The sequence below is a fragment of the Stomoxys calcitrans genome, chromosome 1 (genome assembly GCF_963082655.1).
Source record: "Stomoxys calcitrans chromosome 1, idStoCalc2.1, whole genome shotgun sequence".
NCBI classification, from domain to species: domain Eukaryota; kingdom Metazoa; phylum Arthropoda; class Insecta; order Diptera; family Muscidae; genus Stomoxys; species Stomoxys calcitrans.
The window spans coordinates 82299408-82315761 of NC_081552.1; the positions used below are offsets into that span (position 1 = coordinate 82299408).

The following is a 16354-nucleotide window of genomic DNA, read 5'->3' on the forward strand; positions in this document are numbered from 1 at the left end:
ACTTAGCACGCGTTTACTTGTTCTATTTGCAAAACAAATTTTGTCTCCTTTATAGTATGGGACAGTCTAATGAACGAAAATTGAGGGCTGCGAAAGTTTGAAGATTGTATAAGCCAATATATTTTCCACTTTCAGTTATCATTTCTTTGTAAACTTGTCAGAATTAGTGAAAATCCGAAAAGTATTAGCCTTTTCAAAGCGATATGGTTGACGATGGGAATTACTAAAAGACATCTTTCTTCCATTATTCCTGCTGTATTACAATTGACACAAATGTCCAAGTATTTTGATTGCAGACTAATTTCAAACCAAACAAGGAAATGACTAGCTATGTTTGTGGATATAATAATCCTGAATAAATATAAATTTAATATTGTCCTTTTTTGTTTCTTATAACGAACAAATTTCACTACAAAAATCTCAATTATAAATTTGCAGAAATAATGCCAAGATACATTAAAATTTTGAGCATTAATTTTGTATCTTAAGAGAACTGGCGATTAATTCTATGTCTACCATAGTTTGTTTGTACATTTCGATTTTTTTAAACAAAACCATAAAAATTGTTTATTTTCTCAGACATTTTGGAGCTATCACGTACCACGACCATATGCCCATAACACATTTAATTTCATGTTTCTCCTACGTCACTTTCAATTCCATTCAATAACGAGGGAAACAACACTAAAAGTGTATTTCGCATATGGAACTTCGAATGGCAACGCCGACCAACAGCAACAACAAACACAAAAAGAGCCACTGACTCAGTATGAACCATAAATTATTCACTGACAGAATCAGTGAACCGATCTGTAATTTATTGTTAATTAATTGATTTTGACTTCATTGTTTGAGAGTTTGAAATGCAGAAGTCTGCTGTGCCCTGAATCTCCGAATGGATGCCATTCTGTTATGAGGAATCATTGCGGAATGCCTATAACAATAAAAAGAAGACCCGAATAAATAAAACAATATATCTGATATTAACATAGAAAATGTTTCAAATGTCACATGGATAGATAGGAACAATAAAATAAATATAAAGAGATTAATGCGAATATTATGGTAATTTGCTCAAATTCAGAGGATGAATTTCCAAAAAAGAGCTTGGTTAGAGGAACTTAAAGGACTTTCGACACTATATATAGATTACTTCGTACTTTGTGGTTTAACTATAGTGAACACTGCTTTGCATGATAATGGAAGAAAAATTGCATAGGCATTCAATTTACCATTTGAAATGTATGTCCTACAGGCATCAACAAATGTTAATTAAACAAAAGACGGTGTTTAAAAAACAATGGCAGGGGCTCAAACAAATGGATTGAACGTTTATTGATTGTTTTAATCTTCGTTATAGCTAAACTAATGGCCATTTTGTAGTTCTAAAGTTAGAAGAAAGCGAAAAACGCCTACTAAGCATGAATTACCGAAATATATCTCAATATTTATTCAATTGGGCCGAAATTTGGTACCTGAAGTACTTTAATACCCTAAAACATACATGCCAAATGCCGCCTAGTTAGCTCCATATATAAATATGGTCCTCATTCAAACCCATCCCCTCAAGAAGCAGAAATTTTTAAACGGAAAATTTGGTACATGAAATACACACAAAATCTATTACAACCAAATAACTGTCACCCAGATAGGGTTATTAATAAATCCGCTGCGATACTGAGTAGAGACAGAACAGGCCACCGGTGGGAATCGAACAACAACCCGGATACCGGGAATACTTTTTTCATTTTTATCCAGATTAAACTCATAACCTGCTTACCCAAGATTCGAAGTTTTGCTGTTTATTTTGTTTTGATTTAATTAATGTTCCTTGAGTAAAGGGTATATAAAATTCGACCTGGCCGAACATAACTTTTAATAAACTTTACTTAATATGAACATTTAGAAAATATCATATCCATGTAATGATTGATTTTTTAAGAGCTATAGGAAAGTTTTTCAAAAAAAAAAAACAAGTAAAAGCGTTCTAAGTTCGGCCGGGCCGAATCTTGGGAACCCACCACGATGGATTCTTCAAATATATGGGAGCCATATCTGTTTATAGACCGATTAAGACCGTACTTAGCAGAGTTGTTGAGAGTCATAATGAAACATTATTTTCAGCGAAATCGGACAAAAATTGCGGTTTCCAGTGGCTCAAGAAGTCAAATCCGGAGATCGGTTTGTATGGGGGCAATATCAGGTTTTAGACGGATTTAGACCATACTTGGCAGAATTGTTTGAAGTCATAACAGAACACTATGTGCAAAATTTCAGCGAAATCGAATGAAAATTTATGCTACCAGAAGCTCAAGAACCGATTTCATCCGTAGTTGAACAGTTGTTGAAAGTCATAACGTAACATCACATGCCAGATTTCAGCCAAATCCGAAGAAAATTGTTGCCTCCAGGGGCTCAAAAAGTCAAATCGGGTGATCGGTTTATATGGGACCTATATCAGATTCCTGACCGCTTCAACCGTACTTAGCACAATTGTTGGAATCAGAACACATCACTACATGCAAAATTTTAGGCAAATCGGACAAAAATTGCGGCTTCTAAAGGCTCAAGAAGTCAAATCGGAAGATCAGTTTATATGGGAGCTATGTCCAAATATAAACCGACAAGGCCCATTTGCAATCCTCAACAATCTACATCCATATTGAGTATCTTTGCAAAATTTCAAGCGGCTAGCTCTACGCGTTCGACTGGTATCGTGATTTCGACAGGTGGACGGACTGCTAGATCGACTCAGGATGTCGAAACGATCAAGAACATATATACTTTATGGGGTCCTAGATCGATATTTCGAGGTGTTACAAACGGAATGACTAGATAAGTATACCCCCATCCTATGGTGGTGGGTATAAAAACACATAAAATTCAGAAAAATTCATGAAATCTTCATTTGAATCGATTGTACGGTCCATATAATTTAATTTAATGTTTGAAGATTATTTCATGCAAATGTTTATTGAGACCACGCCACAAATCGGTTCATCGGCTTAGTCCAATTTTGGCATACCCTTTCCATCATTTGGGCTGATATCTCACGAATAAATGCTTTAATGCTGTCTACCAATGCGTCAATTGAAGCGGGCTTATCTGTATAGACATGAGCTTTAACAAAGTTCCACAAAAAAATAGTATAAAGGTGTTAAATCGCACGATCTAGGCGGACAATTGACTGGTCCCGAACTTGAAATAAAATGTTCTCCCAACTCGCCTCTCAATTAGTCCATTGTTATGTGTGCTGTGTGGCATGTGGCACCGGCTTGTTGAAATCACATGTCATGCAAGTCAAGCACTTGCGTTTTGGGGAAAAAGAGCTGGATATCAACTCACGGTAGCGCTCACCATTCACAGTTACGTTACGATTCGCATCATCTTTGAAGAAGTACTGCCTAATGATGCCACCAGCCCAAAACCCGCACCAAACAGTGACTTTTTCTGAATGCTTTTGGCTGATCTTCACTCCAAAATCGACAATTTTGTTTATTTACGTATCGATTGAGCCAAAAATCAAAATAAATAAACATAAATGGAAGAAGCACGCGATGAACTTTCTTAACACAGCACGCATTTTGACAATAATTTGCAAGCGTTGTTCGATTGTGAGACGATTTATGGTTAAATTATAAACCAAACTGAAGATGTTGGACAGTGATACAAAACACGAATCGTGCTTGAGCTGTTTAAACTAGTGTTACAAAGAAGATAATAGCTAAAAAATTACCCTTTATTTATATATTTTTATACCCACCACCGAAGGATGGGGGGTATATTCATTTTGTCATTCCGTTTGCAACACATCGAAATATCCTTTTCCGACCCTATAAAGTATATATATTCTTGATCAGCGTAAAAATCTAAGACGATCTAGCCATGTCCGTCTGTCTGTTGAAATCACGCTACAGTCTTTAAAAATAGAGATATTGAGCTTAAAATTTGCACAGATTCCTTTTTTGTCCATAAGCAGGTTAAGATCGAAGATGGGATATATCGGACTATAATATGATATAGCCCCCATATAGACCGATCCGCCGATTTAGGGTCTTAGGCCCATAAAAGCCACATTTATTATCCGATTTTGTTGAAATTTGGGACAGTGAGTTGTGTTAGGCCCTTCGACATCCTTTGTCAATTTGGCTCAGATCGGTCCAGATTTGGATATAGCTGCCATATAGACCGATCCTCCGATTTAGGGTCTAAGGCCCATAAAATCCACATTTATGGTCTGATTTCGCTGAAATTTGGGACAGTGAGTTGTCTTAGGCCCTTTGACATGTTTCTTTAATTTGGTCCAGATCGGTTCAGATTTGGATATAGCTGCCATATAGACCGATCCTCCGGTTTAGGGTCTTAGGCCCACAAAAGCCACATTTATTATCCGATTTTGATGAAATTCGGGGCAGTGAATTGTGTAAGGCCCATCGACATCCTTCGTTAATTTGGCTCAGATCGGTCCAGATTTGGATATAGCTGCCATATATATCGATCCTCCGATTTATGGTGTAAGGCCCATAATAGCCACATTCATTATCCGATTTTGCTGAAATTTGGGACAGTGAGATGTGTTAGGCCCTTTGACATATTTCTTCAATTTGGTCCAGATCGGTTCAAATTTGGATATAGCTGCCATATAGACCGATTTCCTGATTTATGGTTTTGGGCCCATAAAATGCTCATTTATTGCCCGATGTCCCCGAAATTTGGAACAGTGAGCCCCTTGACATACTTCTGCAATATCGCACAGATCGATTCAGATTTGGATATAGCTGCCATATAGACCGACATCTAGGTTTAAGGTTTTGGGGCCATAAAAGACGAATTTATTGTCCGATGTCGCTGAAATTTGGGGCAGTGAGTTTGGTAAGGCTCTTCGACGTCCTTCTTCAATTTTGCCCAGATCGGTCCAGATTTGAATATAGGTGCCATATAGACCGATCTCTGGATTTAAGGTTTAGGGCCCATAAAAGAGGCATTTATTGTCCGATTTTGCCGAAATTTGGGACAGTGCTTAGTGTTAGGCTCTTCGACATGTTTATGCTACTTGGCCCAAATCGGTCCAGATTTGGATATAGCTGCCATGTAGACCGATATCTCGATTTAAAGTCTTGGCCCCATAAAAGGCGCATTTATAATCCGATTTCACTGAAATTTGACACAGTGACTTATGTTCGGCTTTTCGACATCCGTGTCGTATATAGTTCAGATCGGTACGAGGTATATGAGTATAAGGTATGAAATTTTCACCGAATTTTGATGAAAGGTGGTTTACTTATATACCCGAGGTGGTGGGTATCCAAAGTTCGGCCCGGCCGAACTTAACGCCTTTTTACTTGTTTTCTTATGCTATTACTTAAAAAATCTTCTAAAGTAGTCTGTCTTTTTTTCTTTACCTTTGTTGTAGCAATTTCATCATTTTCAGGGCAATATTTTAACATTTTGTCTTTATCTTTCAATAAATCATAAATTTTTGCTTTCCAGCACCATATTTTTGTAATAATATTTGAATAGAAACATTTCTTTTGGAATATTCGTTGACTAAATTATATTTTTCTTCCATCGTTAATTCTTTTCTTTACCTTTTAGTCAATTTTACTTATATCGACTACATTATAAAATTACACAACAATCCCGATGGCACAAATTTCAAAGGTAACTAAATACCAAAAGAAGCATCAAAACAATGTTATTCCCCTAGTTCGCTTCATAAACATGTCTGCCTCAGTGTTGCTCACCCATTTAAAACATGTGACAAAATAGTCACATGTTTTACAATCCCAAATGATCGAGGCAATCAGGGTTAATCAATTCAAAAATATATTTTTATTTTGTATTTATAATTGTTGAAAGTCATAACAAAACACTTCATGCAAATAATAATTGCGCAAAATGCAAGAGGTTGACATGCATAACATGTGGTTTCAACAAGACTGTGCCACATGCCACACAACGAGAGACGAGTTTGGTGAACATTTTATTTCACGTTCGGGAGCGGTCAATTGACCTCCTATATCGTGCGATTTATCGCCTTTGGACTATTATTTGTGGGGCTATGTTAAAGCTGATGTCTATACAGACAAGCCTGGTTCAATTGATGCATTGGTAGACAACATTGAAGCATTTATTCGTGAGATACCGGCCAAAATGTTCGAAAGTGGATGCCAAAATTGCACTAAGCAGATGGACCCTTTAAGGCGCGGTCACGGTCAAAATTTGCATGAAATAATCTTCATTAAATTATATTATTATACTATCGATTCAAATGAAGATTTCATGGATTCTTCTGAATGTTTTTATACCCACCACCATAGGATGGGGGTATACTTATCTAGTTATTCTGTTTGTAACACCTCGAAATATGTGTCTAAGACCCCATAAAGACGTTCTGAATCGATCTCGCCATGTCCGTCCGTCTGTCTAAATCACGATAGCGGTCAAACGCGTTTATATAGGTTTATATGGGTTCAGGTTTAGATATAGCTCCCATGTAAACCGATCTCCCTATTTGACTTCTTGAGCCCTTGGAAGCCGCAATATTATTCCGATTTGGCTGAAACTTTGCTCGTTGTGTTTTGTCGCGAGTTCCAACAACTGTGCCTAGTACTGTTTAAATTGGTCTATAATCTGATATAGCTCCCATATATACAGATCTCCCGATTTAACTTCTTGAGCCTTTACAAGCCGCAATTTTTGTCCGATTTGGGTGAAATTTTACACGTAGTATTCTGCTTTAGCTGCCAACAGCTGTGTTAAGTACGGTCCATATAAACCAATCTCCCGGTTTTACTTCTTGAGCCCTTGCAAGCCGCAATATTCATCCGATTTGGCTGAAATTTTACATGTAGTGTTTTGTTATGACTTTCAAGAACTGTGCCAAGTACTGTCCAAATATAATAGCTCCCATATAAACTGATCTCCCGATTTGACTTCTTGGACCCTTGCAGGCCGCAATTTTTGTCGGATTTGGCTGAAACCTTGCAAGTGATGTTCTGTTGTGACTTCGAACAACTGCGCTAAGTACGGTTCAAATCTGTCTATAACCTGATATAGCTCCCATATAAACTGATCTCTCGATTATCCCTGTTCTGTTCGTAAAACTTTAATTTTTGATGGTTTGGTAGAAGTTTAGCATGTAGAATAAATTTATGCATTTCAACAAAATTTATTTTGTATAAATTCTTAGCAGAAGCCATGGTGGTAGGTGTCCAAGACTCGGCCCGGCCAAAGTTAGCATGTTTATTTTTTCTTTTTGAAAAACTCTCCTATAGCTCTTAAAAAATTACCCTTTATTTTACCCTACACTACCGAGTCTACATACCTACTACTTCTAGTATATGGAATGTGTTTCCATATGAAATATTTTACACAACAAGACTTCTTACTATCGAACCTAAATTGTGAATTGATTTTTATGTTATGGACGTTGATAAGCACCTTATGCTAAATTTTTTAGAGACAGGACTAAAATTGTGACACTACAGCCTTAAAAGTCCAAATCGGATGAAAGATATATATGGGAGCTATATCAAAATCTGGACTGATTTTGATGAAATTTTGCACACATTTTGAGACGTCATTTTGTGAAGATCCCATTTTTTCCAAAATCAATAAGGCATATGATATATGCAACAAATGCGACCTGTACCTTTATTGCAAGAATACATTAACGGAAAGGCAGACGGACATTGCTAAATCGAATTAGGAAGTGATTCTAAGGCGTTCGGTATACTTATCAATGGGTCTAGCTTTTTTCCTTCTTAGCGTTGAAAAAAATGGATATAGTTATAAAACATTGTTCCACAGTGGTGGTGTAGGGTATAAATTCAACGTTTACACTTTCAGCCAAACAATTGGGCCCCCTACAGGCTCAAGAAGTAAAATCGGGCGATCGGCTTATATTGGAACTATTTGAGGTTACAAACCTATTTAAAATATACTTGGCGCGGCTTATGGAAAAAACAGAGAATCTTTATGTGTAAAATTTCAGCCAAATCGGGTATTAAATTTGTATTAAGAGGCTCAAAAGTCAAGAGCTGAGATCCGTTTATATGGCAGCTATTTGGATATTGCCCATTTACAATACCAAAACTCGTAATAATTGAATCATCCATCATTTTTATCCCCTTCACCACAGGATGGAGGTATAGTAATTTCGTCATTCTGTTTGTAACACATCGAAATATTGATCTGAGGCCAACAAGTATATATATTATTGAGTGTGTCGACAGTCCAAGTCGATTTATCATGTGCCTCCGTCTGATTGTCTGTCGAAAGCACGCTAACTGTCAAAGGAGTAAAGCTGAAATTTTGCATGCTGTGGTTTATTTTGACTTTAAATAACTGTGACAAAAATGGTCCTAATCGGTTCATAACCTCAAAAAGCTGCCATATAAGTCAATGTTCATTTTCGACTTCTTGAGCCTATAGAAGGCGTATTTGGTGGAAATTTTGCACGTAAAGTTTGTTATGTATGGTCTAAGTCGGTTCACAACCTGATTCTATGACTCAAATGAAGTATGGACTGAGTCTGTCCATAACCTTCTTTAGCTCCAATAGCATAGCAATATTTATCCATTATCATTTTTGCCTATAAAGATGTACCAGGCAGAGAATTTTTCAAATGAGATCCATTGTGAAGTGTATATAAGTTCGGCCCGGCCAAATTTAGGACGTTCTTACTTGTTTTTATCTAACCCTACCGTCGTTTCGAACTTAGGGCCGAGGCAAACCGATCAGAATAAAAATCAGTTTTCAACATTTGTGACGAATATTTGTCTTCCTTCTTCGTTCGGGAAGTATTTCCTTGAGTCAGTCCGTTTTAAATCTTTTTCATCATCGATAAGAGCAGTCCCTTCAAATAATAACGTCTAAAAATTGCTCACAACTTTCTTTTTCTGAGATACGTAGCAGTTAAACTGGTTTAAAATATTTCGCTCCAGAAAATCAACTTCGTTATGTTCACCATCAGTATAGAAAATTCAATTTCTTCCGGCGACGAAATAACAAAAGATAGAGGATCACAAAGCAGACATACTCGAACGTATCAACAAGGCTAAAAGCGCCTTTCTTAAATACAACTAAGTTTGAAGATGCAGTGACATCTCACATAATACAAAAGTCGGAATCTTTAACAGCTGTGTGAAATCTATTTATTATGTGGCTATACAACTTGGAGCTCGATACAAGGGACTAACTGCAAAGTCCAAGTTTCATTCAATTAAAAATATTTGCTGTAATCGTTACTATAAAGGAATTTGTATTATTGATTAACAGTTGTTCAATTTGGACTTATGAAAAGCTCAAAAATACAATTAAAGTCGGTATTAACTTCATATTATTTGAAAGTTGCCCTTTCTTTTAAGCAACATTATTACGATTTTAATATATGTATTGTAATTGCTATTTTTTACATGAATAAAAAACTTTTTGTTCCATTGAATTATATTGCATATAAAACATGAAATATGTATGTATATTGTTTTAAAATATATTTTTCTTAATTAATGATCCCAGGCTTCGAAAAAAATTTTCGTTTTCCCAGAATATAGAATGCTCAACTATATAAAAGAAAATCGATTTTCTCTGTCAAAAATTATTAAAGCAATTAACACCTTGTTTGAAAAGTTTTTTATAAGTCAATACCATAATTATTCAGTCAAATTTAGGTCTAAATTTTTTGTGTGTAGCGAGAAATACCCTGGAACCCGCAAGGACAGCGAAGGAGGGGATGCCGGAGAAACACATGTGTCCGCTGTACATAAAGATAAGGCTTTGGTCGATGATAGAGCTAGATTTCCTATGTTCACACTGAACATTTTACTACTGGTCATATTTTATTGTAATGTATTTAATATACTCCAATTGTCAAAATAGAACATATATATGTACATCCACATGTGATATGCTTTTTTTCTAATCTTCCAACGGAAAGTCATACTCAAGGAAAATAATATCGTTCCTAGAGAATAAAGCAGTATACAGCTAATCATATCGTAAACACTTTCCGTAAGAATTCACTAATAATAAATCTTGTAACGTATTGTGGTGAGCAAAATGCGTGGGTAGTGTCATTCGGCGTGTGCAAGTCAATCCATATTCGAAACGAAATAAATATATCATTGTTGACCTGGGTGGTGAGACCAATAAAACCTGTATACTATTTAATGTAATACGAATAATACGAAATAAAATATGGAGGCCGATCAGAATAGAATAGGATAGAAATAAAAGGTCTCTGATATTAGAGTACATTATTTACCCTCAAATAGGGATGGACACAGGCGGATCTTTAAGAATGTGGTATCTCAAGTGGTCGCTTGAAATATAATTTTGAATGTAGATAACCAAACAAAAAAAAAAAAATAATTTGTGTGAATCTGAACAAGACCCATAGTCCTGAATATTACTTTAGGGTCCACCTCCAAACTTCCTTCAAACCGGCCATGATTGCCTACTAGGGCGATAAATAATAGGTATTTGATAGTAGAAAACGAATTTGATATCCAATTTTGAGGTAAAATGTTTCGGATAGTGTCATCCCATAAACACCCACTAAACCATTGGCAGTTGGGGCTCAAATTAAAGAAATTTGAGAGTAGAGCACGATGTTGATATTTATTCAGGGCTAAGTACGTAGGTGGCCTCCCCACCCTTCATACTCCTCAAACTGGACATATTTGTGGATTATGGCAAAAAGGGGCTCAAATATGTATCTATTTCATGGCCAAGTGTTTCAGGGACTCCTCACCTCATAAACTCCCCCTAAAACACATATATATATATCGATTAAGCAATATGTAGATCCAATGTTGTTTTTGGGAGTGGAGTATGAAACTAATATCCACTTTCAGGGCAAAGAGTTTGGCTACTTCAATCCACCATCAAATCCGAGAGAATGAAGTAGATATGTCATCCAAACTTTAATCGGCGAACCCTCCCTTTACCCTATTTTTAAAAACGATAGATCTCGGAGATTGGTGGGGCGATTTAAGCGAAATTTAGTTTCTTTATAATAACTTAAATACAGAAATTTGTATCCTTATTTAGAGTGGGATATCTAGCTGGCCGCCCCACCCCCAAAGCCACCAAATGGAAATATAAACCAATAATGACAATAAAAGGTATTTGAGACTATAGCACGAATCTGATATATGGGGATCTGCCTCACCCCCAAACCGAAAATATTTACCAACCATAGCAATACAAGACTCCAATGAAAGGTATTTGGGAGAAGAGAACCAATATAATGTCTACACTGGCGCGAAAAACCTAAAAGGCCGTACCAGCACACTTCTGGAGCCACTAGAGTGAGCAATTCTTATCCGATTTGGCTGCAATTTTGTGTTTTGTTATGACTTCCAACAACTGTGCTAAATAAGGTTTTAATTGGTCCAAAACTTTATATAACTGCCATATAAACCGATCTGGGATCTTGACTTCTTGAGCATCTAGAGGTCGCAATTATTATCTGATTTGGCTGAAAATTTGTACATGACTCCTCTCATAAACTTCAACATACATGTTAACTATGGTCTGAATCGGTCTATAGCCTGATACAGCTCCTATATAAACCGATCACTGTATTTTACTTCGTGAGCCCCTTAAGGGCCCAATTTTTATTCGAATTCGCTAAAATTTTATACAACGACTTCTACTATGGTCTCCAACATTCAGTTCAATTATGATCAGATCGGACGATAACTTGATATTATAGGTCCAATGTCATAGCAATTATTTCCTTTTATCATATGTTTGCCTAACAAGAGAAACCAGAAAAAGAACTCGACATATGCGATCCATGGTGGAGGGTATTTAAGATTCGGCCCGGCACAACTTAGCACGCTTTTAGTTGTTGTAATTATTGACATTAATAATCGAAATGAAATTAGACTAAAATATTTTTTTAATCATTTTATTTCTTTTGGTACATTAGAGGTGGAATAATCAATAACGGTCTGGTGCTAAAACCAATAACAGTTGATATTAAAACCAATACTAGTTCGGTAATAAGGCTAGTACCAAACGGTACTAATAATTTGATGGTTCATCCATACCATCCGGCATTGTTTTTGTATCATACGGTGTTGCTTTACTATCTATACCGTATGGTATTGAAATGAGCACGTTAGGTATCAACTTTTTCCTGGGTGTAACAACACGGGTAGTATCAGTGCCTTGTATAGTGTAACTAGCTGACCCGGGCCCGCTCCGCTGCGCCTTATTTTACTTTATATGGAATAAAATTTTCCTTAGAATATCTATTTTCGACAATTAAAGAGCGTTTAGTGAAATACCATGCTACGAAAATAGCATATTGGTCTACGAATTTAAGATTGGATGTCAGGTGTACTCCATTCTTAAAATACTTTATTTCAGCCCGATATTCCCATGATATCTGAATTTCGGCGGTGAGGTGGTCCCCAACACACTTGGCCCTGAAAAATATCAACATCGTGCTCTTCTTTCAAATACCATTTATTGAAATGCCCATATTGCTATTAGTTTAGGGGAATTTACACGATGAGGCGCCCCCCAATCACATGGCCCCAAAATAGGTTATCAAATTAGTTTTCTTATCTAATACCTTTCATTAGAGCCACATATTGGCATGGTCGAAAAATGTTTACCCTTTGGGGTGTGTCTTCCCCAAAACACCTCTAAATACATGAACCTACATTTGGATATGAAATTCGTATTCTACTCCCAAATACCTTTATTTGAGCCCCATATTGCAATAGTCAGCAAATTTTTCTGATTTTCGGCGGTGAGGTGGTCCCCAACACACTTGGCCCTGAAAAATATCAACATCGTGCTCTTCTTTCAAATACCATTTATTGAAATCCCATATCGCTATTAGTTTAGGGGAATTTACACGATGAGGCGCCCCTCAATCACATGGCCCCAAAATAGGTTATCAAATTCGTTTTCTTATCTAATAATCAAATACCTTTCATTAGAGCCACATATTGGCATGGCCGAAAAATGTTTTCCCTTTGGGGTGTGTCTTCCCCAAAACACCCCTAAATACATGAACCTATATTTGGATACGAAATTCGTATTCTTCTCCCAAATACCTTTATTTGAGCCCCATAATGCAATAGTCAGCAAAAAATAGCTGTTTGTGAGGTATTTTGGGAAATGGGTAGACCGCCAGAAAATTGGTCCCGAAAGTGTACCAATTCTTTCTCTACCAATTCTTGCTCTACCAATTCTTGATCTACCCTCCAAAACCTTTCATTTAAGGCCGACCACATTGACATGGTCGGTAAATATGACCGATTTAGGCGTGTTTTGGGGATTGGGTGGTCCCCCAAACTCTAAGCGCTGAAAATATATCAGCAACGTCATATATCTATATATCATTTATTGGAGCCCCATATTGCCATTGGCCTCAAAATTGGATATCAAATTCGTTTTCTAATCTCATTTAAACTCCTTATTGCAAAAGTCAGCAAATATCAGCAGCAGCAAACTATAAATAGTTAGTTCCACTTTCTTTACGACCCAAATTGTCTTGGTGAGCAAATACGTCCTATTTGGGGGTTGTTATGGCGGTGGGACATCCTATAGACAGTTGGTCCCTAATGTTGGTATCAGATAGTCAGCATATTTCCATAGTCAGCAAACATGACCGGTTTGGGGGGTGTTTTGGGGGATGGGCGGCCACTCAGTGAGTTGGCCTGGAAAATATATATCGGATTCGTGTTCTACTCCAAAAACCCTCTTATTTGAGCGTCATATTGCAATAGTCAGAAAATACTTCCTATTTATGTGGTGGTGTGGGGGTGGGGTGGCCCCATAGACACTTTCCCCAATATTGATATCAGATTCGTGCTTTACTTCCAAAGAACTTTCATTTGAGACCCATATTGCTATGGTAGTAAATTTGTCGCCTTTGGGGGATGTTTTTGGGGAGAGGCGGCCCCCTAAGCCTTGGACCCATATTTGGATATCAGATTCGAATTCTACTCCTAAATACATTTTATTTAATCCCCATATTCCTATGGTCAGTAAATAAGTCCTGTTTGGGGGGTGTTTTGGAGAAGGGGTGGACCCCCGGTAACGTGGACCCACATTTGGATATTAGATTCGTATTCTACTCGCAAATAACTTTAATTTGAGTCCCATATTGCCATGGTCGGTAAATATGTCCGATTTAGAGGTGTTTTGGGGTTTGGGGTGGTCCCCCTAACACTTGGTCCGACATTTGGACATCAGATAAGTTTTCTAATCTTAATTACCTTTCATTTGGGTCCCATATTGTCGTGATTGGGGTAAGTATATGTTTGGTAGGTTTGAGGGTGGGGCGGCCCCCCTAGGTACCCCATCCGAAATTTGGATACCAAATTTTTATACCCTCCACCATAAGATGGGGGGTATACTAATTTCGTCATTCTGTTTGTAACTACTCGAAATATTCGTCTGAGACCCCATAAAGTATATATATTCTTGATCGTCGTGACATTTTATGTCGATCTAGCCATGTCCGTCCGTCCGTCCGTCTGTCTGTCGAAAGCACGCTAACTTCCGAAGGAGTAAAGCTAGCCGCTTGAAATTTTGCACAAATACTTCTTATTAGTGTAGGTCGGTTGGTATTGTAAATGGGCCATATCGGTCCATGTTTTGATATAGCTGCCATATAAACCGATCTTGGGTCTTGACTTCTTGAGCCTCTAGAGTGCGCAATTATTATCCGATTGGAATGAAATTTTGCACGACGTGTTTCGTTATGATATCCAACAACTGCGCCAAGTATAGTTCAAATCGGTCTATAACCTGATATAGCTGCCATATAAACCGATCTTGGGTCTTGACTTCTTGAGCCTCTAGCACGCGCAATTCTTGTCCGATCAGAGTGAAATTTTGCAGGACGTGTTTTGTTATGATATCCAACACCTGTGAAAAGTATGGTTCAAATCGGTTTATAACCTGATATAGCTGCCATATAAACCGATCTTGGGTCTTGACTTCTTGAGCCTCTAGAGGGCGCAATTCTCATCCGAATGGAATGGAATTGCGCACGACGTGTTTTGTTATGATACCCAACAACTGTGCCAAGTATGGTTTAAATCGGTCCATAACCTGATATAGCTGTCATATAAACCGATCTTGGGTCTTGACTTCTTGAGCCTCTAGAGTGCGCAATTCTTATCCGATTTGAATGAATTTTTTCACGAAGTATTTCGTTGTGATATCCAACAACTGTGCTAAGTATGGTTGAAATCGGTTCATAACCTGATATAGCTGTCATATAAACAGATCTGGGGATTTGACTTCTTGAGCTTCTAGAGGGCGCAATTCCTATCCGATTTGGCTGAAATTTTGCATGACGTATTTTAAGTATGGTTGAAATCGGTTCATAACCTTGAGCCTCTAGAGGGCACAATTCTTATCCGATTTGAATGAATTTTTTCACGAAGTATTTCGTTGTGATATCCAACAACTGTGCTAAGTATGGTTGAAATCGGTTCATAACCTGATATAGCTGTCATATAAACAGATCTGGGGATTTGACTTCATGAGCTTCTAGAGGGCGCAATTCCTATCCGATTTGGCTGAAATTTTGCATGACGTATTTTATTTTTACTTTCAACAACTGTGTCAAATAAGGTTCAAATCGGTTCATTACCTGATATAGCTGCCGATCTGGGATCTTGACTTCTTGACCCCTAGAGGTCGCAATTATTATCCGATATGCCTGAAATTTGGTACGACGGATCCTCTCATGACCATCAACAAACGTGTTTATTATGGTCTGAATCGGTCTATAGCCCGATACAGATCCCATATAAATCGATCTCTCTATTTTACTTCGTGAGCCCCAATGGGCGCAATTCTTATACGAATTGGCTGAAATTTTACACAGGTCTCCAACATATAATTTAATTGTGGTCCGAACCGGACCATATCATGATATCGTTTTAATAGCAGAGAAACTCTTTTTATACCCTCCACCATAAGATGGGGGGTATACTAATTTCGTCATTCTGTTTGTAACTACTCGAAATATTCGTCTGAGACCCCATAAAGTATATATATTCTTGATCGTCGTGACATTTTATGTCGATCTAGCCATGTCCGTCCGTCTGTCCGTCCGTCCGTCCGTCCGTCCGTCCGTCCGTCTGTCTGTCGAAAGCACGCTAACTTCCGAAGGAGTAAAGCTAGCCGCTTGAAATTTTGCAGAAATACTTCTTATTAGTGTAGGTCGGTTGGTATTGTAAATGGGCCATATCGGTCCATGTTTTGATATAGCTGCCATATAAACCGATCTTGGGTCTTGACTTCTTGAGCCTCTAGAGTGCGCAATTCTTATCCGATTGGAATGAAATTTTGCACGACGTGTTTT

General features: G+C 37.5%; 1 long non-coding RNA gene across 1 annotated transcript; it reads right to left on the reverse strand.

Moving 5' to 3' along the window:
• Positions 1–764: 764 nt before the first annotated feature.
• Positions 765–5610, reverse strand: LOC131994283 (uncharacterized). The gene is made up of 2 exons (XR_009396592.1): positions 5403–5610; positions 765–934 (listed from the first exon to the last, which is right to left on the reverse strand). It is a non-coding gene; the product is annotated as an uncharacterized LOC131994283 (long non-coding RNA).
• Between the last annotated feature and the right edge of the window lie 10744 nt (positions 5611–16354).